This window comes from Lithobates pipiens, unplaced genomic scaffold (assembly GCF_037356315.1).
Source record: "Lithobates pipiens isolate NorthernLeopardFrog02 unplaced genomic scaffold, aLitPip1_a1.2 Scaffold_166, whole genome shotgun sequence".
NCBI lineage: Eukaryota > Metazoa > Chordata > Amphibia > Anura > Ranidae > Lithobates > Lithobates pipiens.
The window spans coordinates 382,719-393,765 of NW_027507752.1; the positions used below are offsets into that span (position 1 = coordinate 382,719).

At 50.8% G+C, this 11,047-nt stretch overlaps 1 pseudogene; it reads right to left on the reverse strand.

Moving 5' to 3' along the window:
- Window positions 1-8,934: 8,934 nt before the first annotated feature.
- On the reverse strand, window positions 8,935-9,115 carry LOC143986521 (U2 spliceosomal RNA; annotated as a pseudogene).
- Between the last annotated feature and the right edge of the window lie 1,932 nt (window positions 9,116-11,047).

Here is an 11,047-nt window from a genome sequence, read left to right on the forward strand (position 1 = left end):
GTCCGCTGACCATCGCTTCAGCTGGGGAAGTTCCTTGCAATTCAACAGATACTGCTGTTGGTGCTGGGCAGAGCGCAGTGAAGTTTGGCCCTAATACCAGCTCTTCTGCTGGAGGCTGATTTTTGTCATTTTTGACCACTTTCGGGCTAAATGGGCCGGGGGTGGGATTTTGGACCTGCCTTTTGATGCAAAACAATGACAATTTACTCAAATCCAATCTAAACCTTTAGTCTTTGTTTTGATCTAATCTCACATTGATTGGATAATTTAACTGAAGCATGTATGAGATATATATACACACACAGTATCTTACAAAAGTAAGTACACCCCTCACTTTTTGTAAATATTTTCTTCAATTTCTTCATGTGACAACACTGAAGAAATGACACTTGTCTACAATGTAAAGTAGTGAGTGTACAGCTTGTATAACAGTGTAAATTTCCTGTCCCCTCAAAATAACGCAACACACAGCCATTAATGCTGGCAACAAAAGTGAGTACACCCCTAAGTGAAAATGTCCAAATTGGGCCCAATTAGCCATTTTCCCTTCCCGGTGTCATGTGACTCGTTAGTGTTACAAGGTCTCAGGTGTGAATGGAGAGCAGGTGTCTTAAATTTGGTGTTATCGCTCTCACTCTTGGTCACTGGAAGTCCAACATGGCACCTCTTGGCAAAGAACTCTCTGAGGATCTAAAAAAAAAAGAATTGTTTATCTACACGAAGTTGCTATAGGACAGGGATATGCAATTAGCGGACCTCCAGCTGTTGCAAAACTACACGTCCCATCATGCCTCTGCGTGTCATGCTTTGGCTGTCAGTCTTGCTATGCCTCATGGGACTTGTAGTTCTGCAACAGTTGGAGGTCCGCTAATTGCATATCCCTGCACTATAGGATTGTAAAAGACCTGGGAAACCTTTGGGCACTCCAAAGAGAATGGTAATGTGGTGCACATAGTGCCCCCTCAACTTCCTCTCAAGCCCTGTTCTGAGCCACATTCCTTTCTGAATAATGTGTCCGGGTTTCAGGGGGACTGAAACCTGGACACATGATTCAAAACCCAAACTGTCCGGGTGAATCCTGGACAGGTGGTAACCCTAGGTGAAATGTGTGTGTGTGTGCGCATTTTTATCCCCCAGCGTTCAGTGTTGAGGAAGCAACTTCCAGCTTTCGCTCCTGATTGCAAGTGTTGCATTGAAATCTTGATTCTTCTCTGTTGCCTGTCTACAGGGACATGGTCACCTTAGACTGCCTTACCCTATTCCTGTTACCAGCAGCCAGGTTTGTGAGTATCTAAGGCCTAGCTTTGTACCCTGATCTACTGTATGTTGTGTCTGCCTTGTGTTGTAGGACAGCTTGGTTGTTCCAGGGGTCTTCAGCACACACTCCACTAACTGTTTTAGCGCTGCCAGTAGTGTATTGCCCGATTCGTCTAAACCAGGGATATGCAATTAGCGGACCTCCAGCTGTTGCAAAACTACAATTCCCATCATGCTCTGCCTCTAAGTGTCAAGCTTATGCCTGTCAGAGTCTTGCTATGCCTCATGGGACTTGTAGTTCTGCAACAGCTGGAGGTCCACTAATTGCATATCCCTGGTCTAAACTAACAGTCTGTAATTTCGCTCTCTGCTAGGTTTTTGCCATCTTTAAAGTCCACCTCCATCAGGTATGACCGCCACTTTTGCTCCATCCTGGAAGCATTTCATTCCAGTCATGCAGGATTTCATGGGTCAAATAGCACATTTAAATGTTAACTGATCGCAGAGGCCATAAGCGCACTTCCACGCTTTCCTATGCAGAATCCCTCAACCAATCTTCTTGCAGTATTCGCTACCCCTTAGACGGTGGATGAGCCAAAGTCCTTTGCCATGACTTCACAATTAACCGCTTGCCAATCACCGCATGTACATTTACATTGGCAGAATGGCACGGCTGGGCAAATGGGTGTACCTGTATGTCCCTTTGAATTTCTTGCCGTTGCGGCGTGCGCCCCCGTCACGGGCCCTGTGATCGTGCCCGCGGGTCCCGTGGACTTGATGTCCGCCGGTCTCCTGGCGATCGTGTCGCAGAGAGGTAGAACGGGGAGATGCTTTTGTAAACAAAGCATTCCCTATTCTGCCTAGTGACAGGACAGCGATCTACTGCTCTCTGTCATCAAGAGCAGTGATCACTGTCCTGTGTGTTCAAGCCCAGTCCCTTCAGTTTTAGAATCATTCCCTAGGATACACTTAACCCCTTCACTGCCAGTGTCATTTACACAGTAATCAATGCATATTTATAGCACTGATCACTGTATAAATGACACTGGTCCCAAAATAGTGTCAAAAATGTCCGATGTGTCCGCCATAATGTCGCAGTCACGATAGAGTAGAAGAATACGTATCGGCCTAAACTGAGGAAAAAAAAATTTTTGAGGATATTTATTACAGCAAAAAAATATTGTTTTTTTGTTGAAAATTGTCGCTCTTTTTATGTTTATAGCAAAAAATAAAAATAATAAAATCGCAGAGATGATCAAATACCACCAAAAGAAAGCTCTATTTGTGGGGAAAAAAATGACGTCAATTTTGTTTGGATACAACGTCACATGACCACGCGATTGTCAGTCAAATCGACAAAGTGACGTAATGCAAAAAATGGCCCGGTCATTGAACAGCCAAATCCTCCGGGGCTGAAGTGGTTAAAGGAGACAGTTTGGGCCATCATTAACGCCATATGCATCACAAACTTGAGGATCAGCCTGTAGTGCTGTCCTCAGTCTAGGCTTCCTTAGGGCTGCCAAGCAGGTGCACCCACTCTTCTCAGTCTTCCTGTTTGGAGACTGAAAAAACCTTGACAAGTTTTTTTTCCCTCCCAAGTGTCCACTCTAGCCATATGAGAAGGACTTTGTTAAAAAGTGGACTTCTTCTGTGGATGTGTGTCCTGTCTTTAACCACTTGCTTACTGGGCACTTAAACCCCCCTCAGTCCCAGACCAATTTTCAGCTTTCAGCACTGATGCACTTTGAATGACAATTGCGCGGGCATACAACACTGTACCCAAATGACATTTTTATCATTTTTTTCCCACAAATAGAGCTTTCTTTTGGTGGTATTTAGTTACAGCTCGGAGTTTTATTTTTTGCTAAACAAACAAAAAAAATGCAAAAAAAAAAAAATCATGTTTTAATAGTTTGTTATAAAATTTTGCAAACGGGTCATTTTTCTCCTTCATTGAAGTGCGCTGATTAGGCGGCACTGATAGGCTGCATTGGTGGGCACTGATGGGCTGCATTGGTGGGCACTGATGGGCTGCACTGGTGGGCACTGATAGGCATAGTTAAGGCGGCACTAATAGGCACAGATAAGGCGGCACCGATGGGCACAGATAAGGCGGCACTGATGGGCAAAGATGGGCACAGATAAGATGGCACGGATGGGTGGCACGGATGGGCACTGATAGGTACCACTGATAGATGGGACTGATAGGTGGCTCTGATAGGTGGCACTGCTGGACGGCACTGCTGGGCACTGATGGGCGGCACTGGGGTGCAGCACCTTTGAGGCAGATTGTGGGCACTGTGGGTGGCACTGCTGGGTGGCACTGTGGGCACTGCTGGGTGGCACTGACGGGGGGCACTTACTTTTTATTAGGGTGGCACTGCAGGGGGCAGGTGGGCACTGGCAGGGGGCAGGTGGGCGCTTGCATTGCTGGCCGTGATCGGGACTGATGTCCCGATCACGGCCGCCGGAATACTAGCCGATTACCGGCTCCGTTATGTCACCTGATCAGCTGTCATTGGCTGACAGCTGAGCACGTGATAAGGGGTCGGGATCGACCCCTTGCACGGATCGGTGATCAGGCGAGTCTCATGGACTCGCCGATCACAGAGCGCGCCGCGCGCGCCCCTCGTACACGGGACGACGTCAATAGACGTAGTCCCGGAAAAGGAGATCCGCGCTGTAGCCGTCAATTGACTATAGCGCGGATCTCAAGTGGTTAAGGACTTCGTCAATAAAGGGCTGCAGATCCTTTCTAAAATTCTGTTCTCCCGGACAAGCCCTGTAGTGTGACCTATCTTAGCCATGACATTAGTTTGTCAGACCCAAGCCTGTGGCAACATTACACTTTCAGCTCTTTACTGCACAGAGATTTTCCAGCTCACAGGACAACAATCTAAGTGGAGGTAGACTGAGATTGATCATTTTTGGGTAAAGTTAACTTCAATTCTCTACACACGCTGGTAGGTGACAAGAAGTGTCTTCATGGAAACACGAATCGGTCACTACTGTAGTAATTCTATGCATCTCGCTTCTACACCCAGACAGGAATGTAACAGAGTTATCTTAATCTAATGGTATAGGGCAGAAAGAAAGACCATGGGTTATACCTTCACTTGATTGGACACTGTAAAAGGCTTTTCTGAGAACAGGCCTAGTGCACTCTCATAACCCTACCCACTCTGTGAGACTTCAGTTATTTATTGATGTCCTTAAAGAGGCGCTTTGTGAATGGGCCATAGTCTTCTGGAACCTGTGAATCGTCCCAGAAGGCTGCAGGGGAAGGAGGGAGGGCTGAACTTCTGGCTTAGTTCACCGCAGCGAACTGAGAGGGTACCTGCCAAAACCAGGTACCCCCTCTAAAAGATGCCAAATGTGCCAAACCTTAACACGTGGTGCAACAAGCGTAGTTAGCTACAGGGTGCTATACAAGTCGAGTCCTGTGGTCCATTCCTATAGCGGTCCGAAGACCCCTTCTGGGGAAAGCCCACCATGGTAGGTGAAGTTTGGTCCCATTTGGGAACCTACAGCATGGATAAGGTAAAACAGGGTTACATAGTTAGCCAGGGTTCTGTTTTTTACATGTGGGGTGTTTTCACTTTATTGTGCTAACCACCCCCCCATGTTTCTACTATATTGGCGGTAAGTAACATTATTTTCATGTTTACCTTTTTTAAGTTTGGGGGTTTTCTCCCCTCACAGCATTGCTGTTTAGGTGGTGACGCAATTCGTTTATGCATTCTGGTTGATGCACTTCCGCCTGACAATTCTGACAAGAACACAAAAAGCATGTCTGCTGGTGTCCCGGCTGCCTGCTATTCATGGGTATTGAGGCATTAATGCCAACTGTTTAGCTATTTCTAGAACATCAGCAATTCATCTATTCAGCTGTGGCTCCACTGCACTTCCAGTTTGTGGCCCAGCCACTCAGCCTGTCTACTGCACATTGGGTGTTCAGGTATTGGCTTGTGTTAAAGTGGAGGGCTACCCTGAAAAACAAAAGTACATTAAAAATTAGCAAAAAATAAAAAAATCTGAAAAAATAAATAAATAAATAAATTGAAAAAAAAAATGGTTTTTTAAACTTACCAGAAATGCCTGTTGCTAGGCATATTGTCCTAATCTGCCTCTTCCGCGGTGATGTTCGGTCTTCTCTCCTCCGTGCGGCGTCTTCTGGGTAATGGGGCGCTGTGTGTTGTGGGAACTGTGTGTCCCAGAACACAGCGCGCCCCATTCACAAAGCGCTGCGCGACTCGCGCATGCACAGTAGGAAACGGGCAGTGAAGCCGCAAGGCTCCACTGCCTGTTTCCCTTAGTTGAAATGGCGGCGCCGGGATCTGAGAGCCAAGGGACGGGTCAGCCTCGGGCGGCCGACATCGCGGGCGCCCTGGACAGGTAAGTCTGCTTATTAAAAGTCAGCAGCTACAGTGTTTGCAGCTGCTGACTTTTAAAAAACATTTTTTTTAAAGCCGGCCCTCCTTTTAAGTTTGTTACACTCTCAAGCCATCACTATTGTGTGATATCCAGATTACCTCCTGCTGAGAAAACAGCACAAGTTCTGGTGAAAAACTTAGCCTGGACTGTCCAGACTTTGCAGAGGTTCTGCTGGGCACCTTTAGAAGCATTATACGTGATTTCTCACTTAAGTTATTAGTGTCTAATCCTAGATATGGCTCAAGCCAGAGGCTTTCTTCCCAGAAGAAATGGTACACGTGGTTCTGCTCCTAGGTTCAGATTCTTCAGTCCAGGAGTCGCCCAACTTTTCGCTTCTGCATGAAAGTTATGGGATTGATGGTAGTTTCCTTTGAAGAAAACCAATTTGCAAAGTTTCACTCCAGACCCTTACAACACAACACCCTGTGCAATCCTTGGTCAGACTGATTGAGATGGAGCGCATTCCGGTGATCTTCATAGCTCTGGATTGGCTCAGGCAGATGTGGCACTCCAACGTGACCAGACTCCTGGCAGCATGGCTGTTGAGCCCAGATTTTGAGGGACTAAAACATCTATGAATCAGTGATGATTGGGTGTGGGGGCTTTGCAGCGCTGTAATACATATGTCGGTCAGAAAATGGTTAACTCAAGACTTGTCATTTAACCACTTGCTTACTGGGCACTTAAACCCCCCTCAGTCCCAGACCAATTTTCAGCTTTCAGCGCTGATGCACTTTGAATGACAATTGCGCGGTCATACAACACTGTACCCAAATGAAATTTTTATCATTTTTTTCCCACAAATAGAGCTTTCTTTTGGTGGTATTTAGTTACAGCTCGGAGTTTTATTTTTTGCTAAACAAACAAAAAAAGATGTAAAAAAAAAAAAAAAAAAAAAAATCATGTTTTAATAGTTTGTTATAAAATTTTGCAAACGGGTCATTTTTCTCCTTCATTGAAGTGCGCTGATTAGGCGGCACTGATGGCTGCATTGGTGGGCACTGATGGGCTGCATTGGTGGGCACTGATGGGCTGCATTGGTGGGCACTGATGGGCTGCATTGGTGGGCACTGATGGGCTGCACTGGTGGGCACTGATAGGCATAGTTAAGGCGGCACTAATAGGCACAGATAAGGCGGCACCGATGGGCACAGATAAGGCGGCACTGATGGGCAAAGATGGGCACAGATAAGATGGCATGGATGGGTGGCACAGATAAGTGGCACGGATGGGTGGCACGGATGGGCACTGATAGGTACCACTGATAGATGGGACTGATGGGCACTGATAGGTGGCACTGATGGGTGGCTCTGATAGGTGGCACTGCTGGGCGGCACTGCTGGGCACTGATGGGCGGCACTGGGTCGCAGCACCTTTGAGGCAGATTGTGGGCACTGTGGGTGGCACTGTGGGTGGCATTGTGGGTGGCACTGTAGGTGGCACTGTGGGCACTATGGGCACTGATGGGGGGCACTTACTTTTATTCAGGATGGCACGGCGGTGGGCAGGTGGGCACTGGCAGGGGGCAGGTGGTCAGCTGTATTGCTGGCCGTGATCGGGACTGATGTCCCGATCACGGCCGCCGGTGATCGGCTTTTTTTTTCTCTCCTCGCGCTGTCAGCGCGAGGAGGAATAATAGCCGATTACCGGCTCCGTTTTATCACATGATCAGCTGTCATTGGCTGACAGCTGATCACGTGATAAGGGGTCGGGATCGACCCCTTGCACGGATCGGTGATCAGGCGAGTCTCACGGACTCGTCGATCACAGAGCGCGCCGCGCGCGCCCCTCAGGGGGCGCGCAGGCCGCTCGTATCCGGGACGACGTCAATAGACGTTGTCCCGGAAATGTAGGTCCGCGCTAATGCCGTCATTTGGCAATAGCGCGGATCTGTAGTGGTTAAAGTGATTGCAATCCTTTAACTTTTTTTAGAAAAGAATAAACATGTTATAGTTACCTGCTCTGTGCAATGGTTTTGCATAGAGCAATGTAATCCTCCTCTTCTAGGATCCCACACTGGCTCTCATGGCTCCACCTCTTTAGACATTGGCCCTATTGGAAGCTGCCTGCATCCATAGACATAGGCAGCGGGGCTCAGCCCTACCCCCCCCCCCCCCCCAATCGCAGGATTTGATTGACATCCCGCTGCTATCAATCTGCCCTGTGCGGAGAGAGATGCTTCTCCCGGGCACAGCACTGGTTCAAGATTGAGCTCAGGTAAGCGTAAGGGGGAGCTGAAGGGGGTAATCCTGGACACAGAAGATTCTTTACCTTAAAGCGTAACTCAACTTTTGTTGAGAAAAAAATAATAATTCCTCTCTGGGTGATCCATGTACATTACAAGGATGTTTACAAACTTTGTTGCAGATTCCTACATTTTGTTATTCTGAAGAAATCCCTGTGTGTCTGCACCCTTGTGGGAAAATGAATCTAATGGGAGTGGTTTTATTATTCTCAATCAGCTGCAGCACCTGCAGGGCACTAATGAGGAAAGCTGTTGGATCTGCATCCCTTTAGACATGATTTCCCATTGGGATATTCTCACAGAAAAATGACATTTTTGTTGCAGGGGATGCCTATAAGAGAGAGAGGGCAAACCAAGCCAGAAGGCCTATGTCCACCCTCCCACAAGACTTTCAGGGTTGGCCCGAGGACCGACACCCTACTCATCACACGTGCAGTGACAAACAAAAAACGTGACACACAACACACATAAAAATAAATAGTGGGGAAGGGATAGTGAAGAGGAGAGTGAAAAGGTGGCCATTGTGTAACACAATGACCAGGCCCTCCGGCCAGGAATCAAAAATTCCTCTGGTCCCAGCCAAAAGGCCTGGCCCTAGAGGCAGGTATGAAAAGGCATGTGTTTTGGTGAGGTGGCCATGGTGCCAAACATCAAAGTGATAAATCACAGTGAAAGTAAGGCACCCCTGAACTGCCACTTCAGGGGCACATCACCACAGGCTTTTCAAAAGAAACCCCGACCCCCCCAGCCAAGACCACAGCAGCCCCCACCCCAGCCAGAAAGGCATGGAGATCCAGGAGCTTAGTGAGACCCTTTACCATCAGGCCTCACCCTCGCTCCCATCACTCCTACCTAATTACATTCGGGAAGTACTGGCCGTTTCCCTGGTGGGAGAAAGGGGAACCAGCGTTCCCTACCGAAAAACTGACCCGAGCTAGAGCTGCCCCAATCCAGGGTCCCCTCCCCTGGCACCGACCAGTGGTTCTCCGTCCCCATCAGAAGGCTTCCCTTTCGGCTACGAACTGCTCCGGGTCACCTTTACACCAGCAGGTTTTGCATAGCAACCGCCACCCCTGCTCCACCTCGCCGTAGAGACAGGGACGGAAGCAAGCGCCACCTCCTGGCAACTGATGAGAACAGATACTACACTTGATCTTAGCCAAAAGGCCGAGAAGCCTTGCCAGTAAAGCTGCCTCAATGGACGGCCCTATTAGGTCCACAAGATCAGCAAACTCAAGAGGCAGAGAACAGCTCGGGTCGCCGATGGAGCCGCTCGGGTCGCCGATGGAGCCGCTCGGGTCGCCGATGGAGCCGCTCGGGTCGTTGATGGAGCCGCTCGGGTTGTTGATGGAGCCGCTCGGGTCATCGATGGAGCCGCTCGGGTCGTTGATGGAGCCGCTCGGGTTGTTGATGGAGCCGCTCGGGTCATCGATGGAGCCGCTCGGGTCGTTGATTGAGCCGCTCGGGTTGCCGATGGAGCCGCTCGGGTCGCCCATGGAGCCGCCGCTCGGGTCATCGATGGAGCCGCTCGGGTCGCCCATGGAGCCGCTCGGGTCATCGATGGAGCCGCTCGGGTCGTTGATTGAGCCGCTCGGGTCGCCGATGGAGCCGCTCGGGTCGTTGATTGAGCCGCTCGGGTCGCCGATGGAGCCGCTCGGGTCGCCGATGGAGCCGCTCGGGTCGCCGATGGAGCCGCTCGGGTCGTTGATGGAGCCGCTCGGGTTGTTGATGGAGCCGCTCGGGTCATCGATGGAGCCGCTCGGGTCGTTGATGGAGCCGCTCGGGTTGTTGATGGAGCCGCTCGGGTCATCGATGGAGCCGCTCGGGTCGTTGATTGAGCCGCTCGGGTTGCCGATGGAGCCGCTCGGGTCGCCCATGGAGCCGCCGCTCGGGTCATCGATGGAGCCGCTCGGGTCGCCCATGGAGCCGCTCGGGTCATCGATGGAGCCGCTCGGGTCGTTGATTGAGCCGCTCGGGTCGCCGATGGAGCCGCTCGGGTCGTTGATTGAGCCGCTCGGGTCGCCGATGGAGCCGCTCGGGTCGCCGATGGAGCCGCTCGGGTCGCCGATGGAGCTGCTCGGGTCGTTGATTGAGCCGCTCGGGTCGCCGATGGAGCCGCTCGGGTCATCGATGGAGCCGCTCGGGTCGTCTATGGAGCCGCTCGGGTCGCCCATGGAGCCGCTCGGGTCATCGATGGAGCCGCTCGGGTCGCCCATGGAGCCGCTCGGGTCGCCGATGGAGCTGCTCGGGTCGTTGATTGAGCCACTCGGGTCGCCGATGGAGCCGCTCGGGTCATCGATGGAGCCGCTCGGGTCGTTGATGGAGCCGCTCGGGTCGCCCATGGAGCCGCTCGGGTCGCCCATGGAGCCGCTCGGGTCGCCCATGGAGCCGCTCGGGTCGTTGATGGAGCCGCTCGGGTCGTTGATGGAGACGCTCGGGTCGTTGATGGAGACGCTCGGGTCGTTGATGGAGCTGCTCAGGTCACCGATGGAGCCGCTCGGGTCGTTGATGGAGACGCTCAAGTCGCCAAAGTCTCTCATGTGAAAGGAGCCGGTCAGGTCGCAGAAGTCACTGAAAGTCCTCCTCACTCCACCATCACTCATAGATCTCCCTCACACAGACCATCAGTCACCGATCTCGCCCCAATCGCAGGCGCTTGCTGGGTCTGTGGCTCCATTGCTCCCCCAGACACATCGGCCTGGCCTGAGTACTTCCACAAAGCTACCCGAGAAAATGAGACGGACGCGGTCCTACAGAGCGCCGACATTTCTGTGCACCGCCTCAGCGCCACCGAGGGGAAGGAAGGTAACGGGAAACAATGAAATGTTTTGTTTGTTTGTACAAAGTGTGTTAGAGGGAGGCGGAGAAACATAATTCATATTCATGTGTGAAAAGATGATAGCCAGGCAACCGGCATTTCCAGAAGGAAAGGCCAGGAGCCGCCATGGGTGTTTTCCAGCGACTGCTGTTTGCATTTTGCTCAGCAAAGAAATGGGAGTGAAGTGACTCCACCCTGTCAGGACTCTTCGCCGCTTCACCACCAGGCCCGGTGTTCTGCCTAATAGAGTCCGGCCATCCATATGTGTCCGCTCCGTACTGCGCATGCGCAGT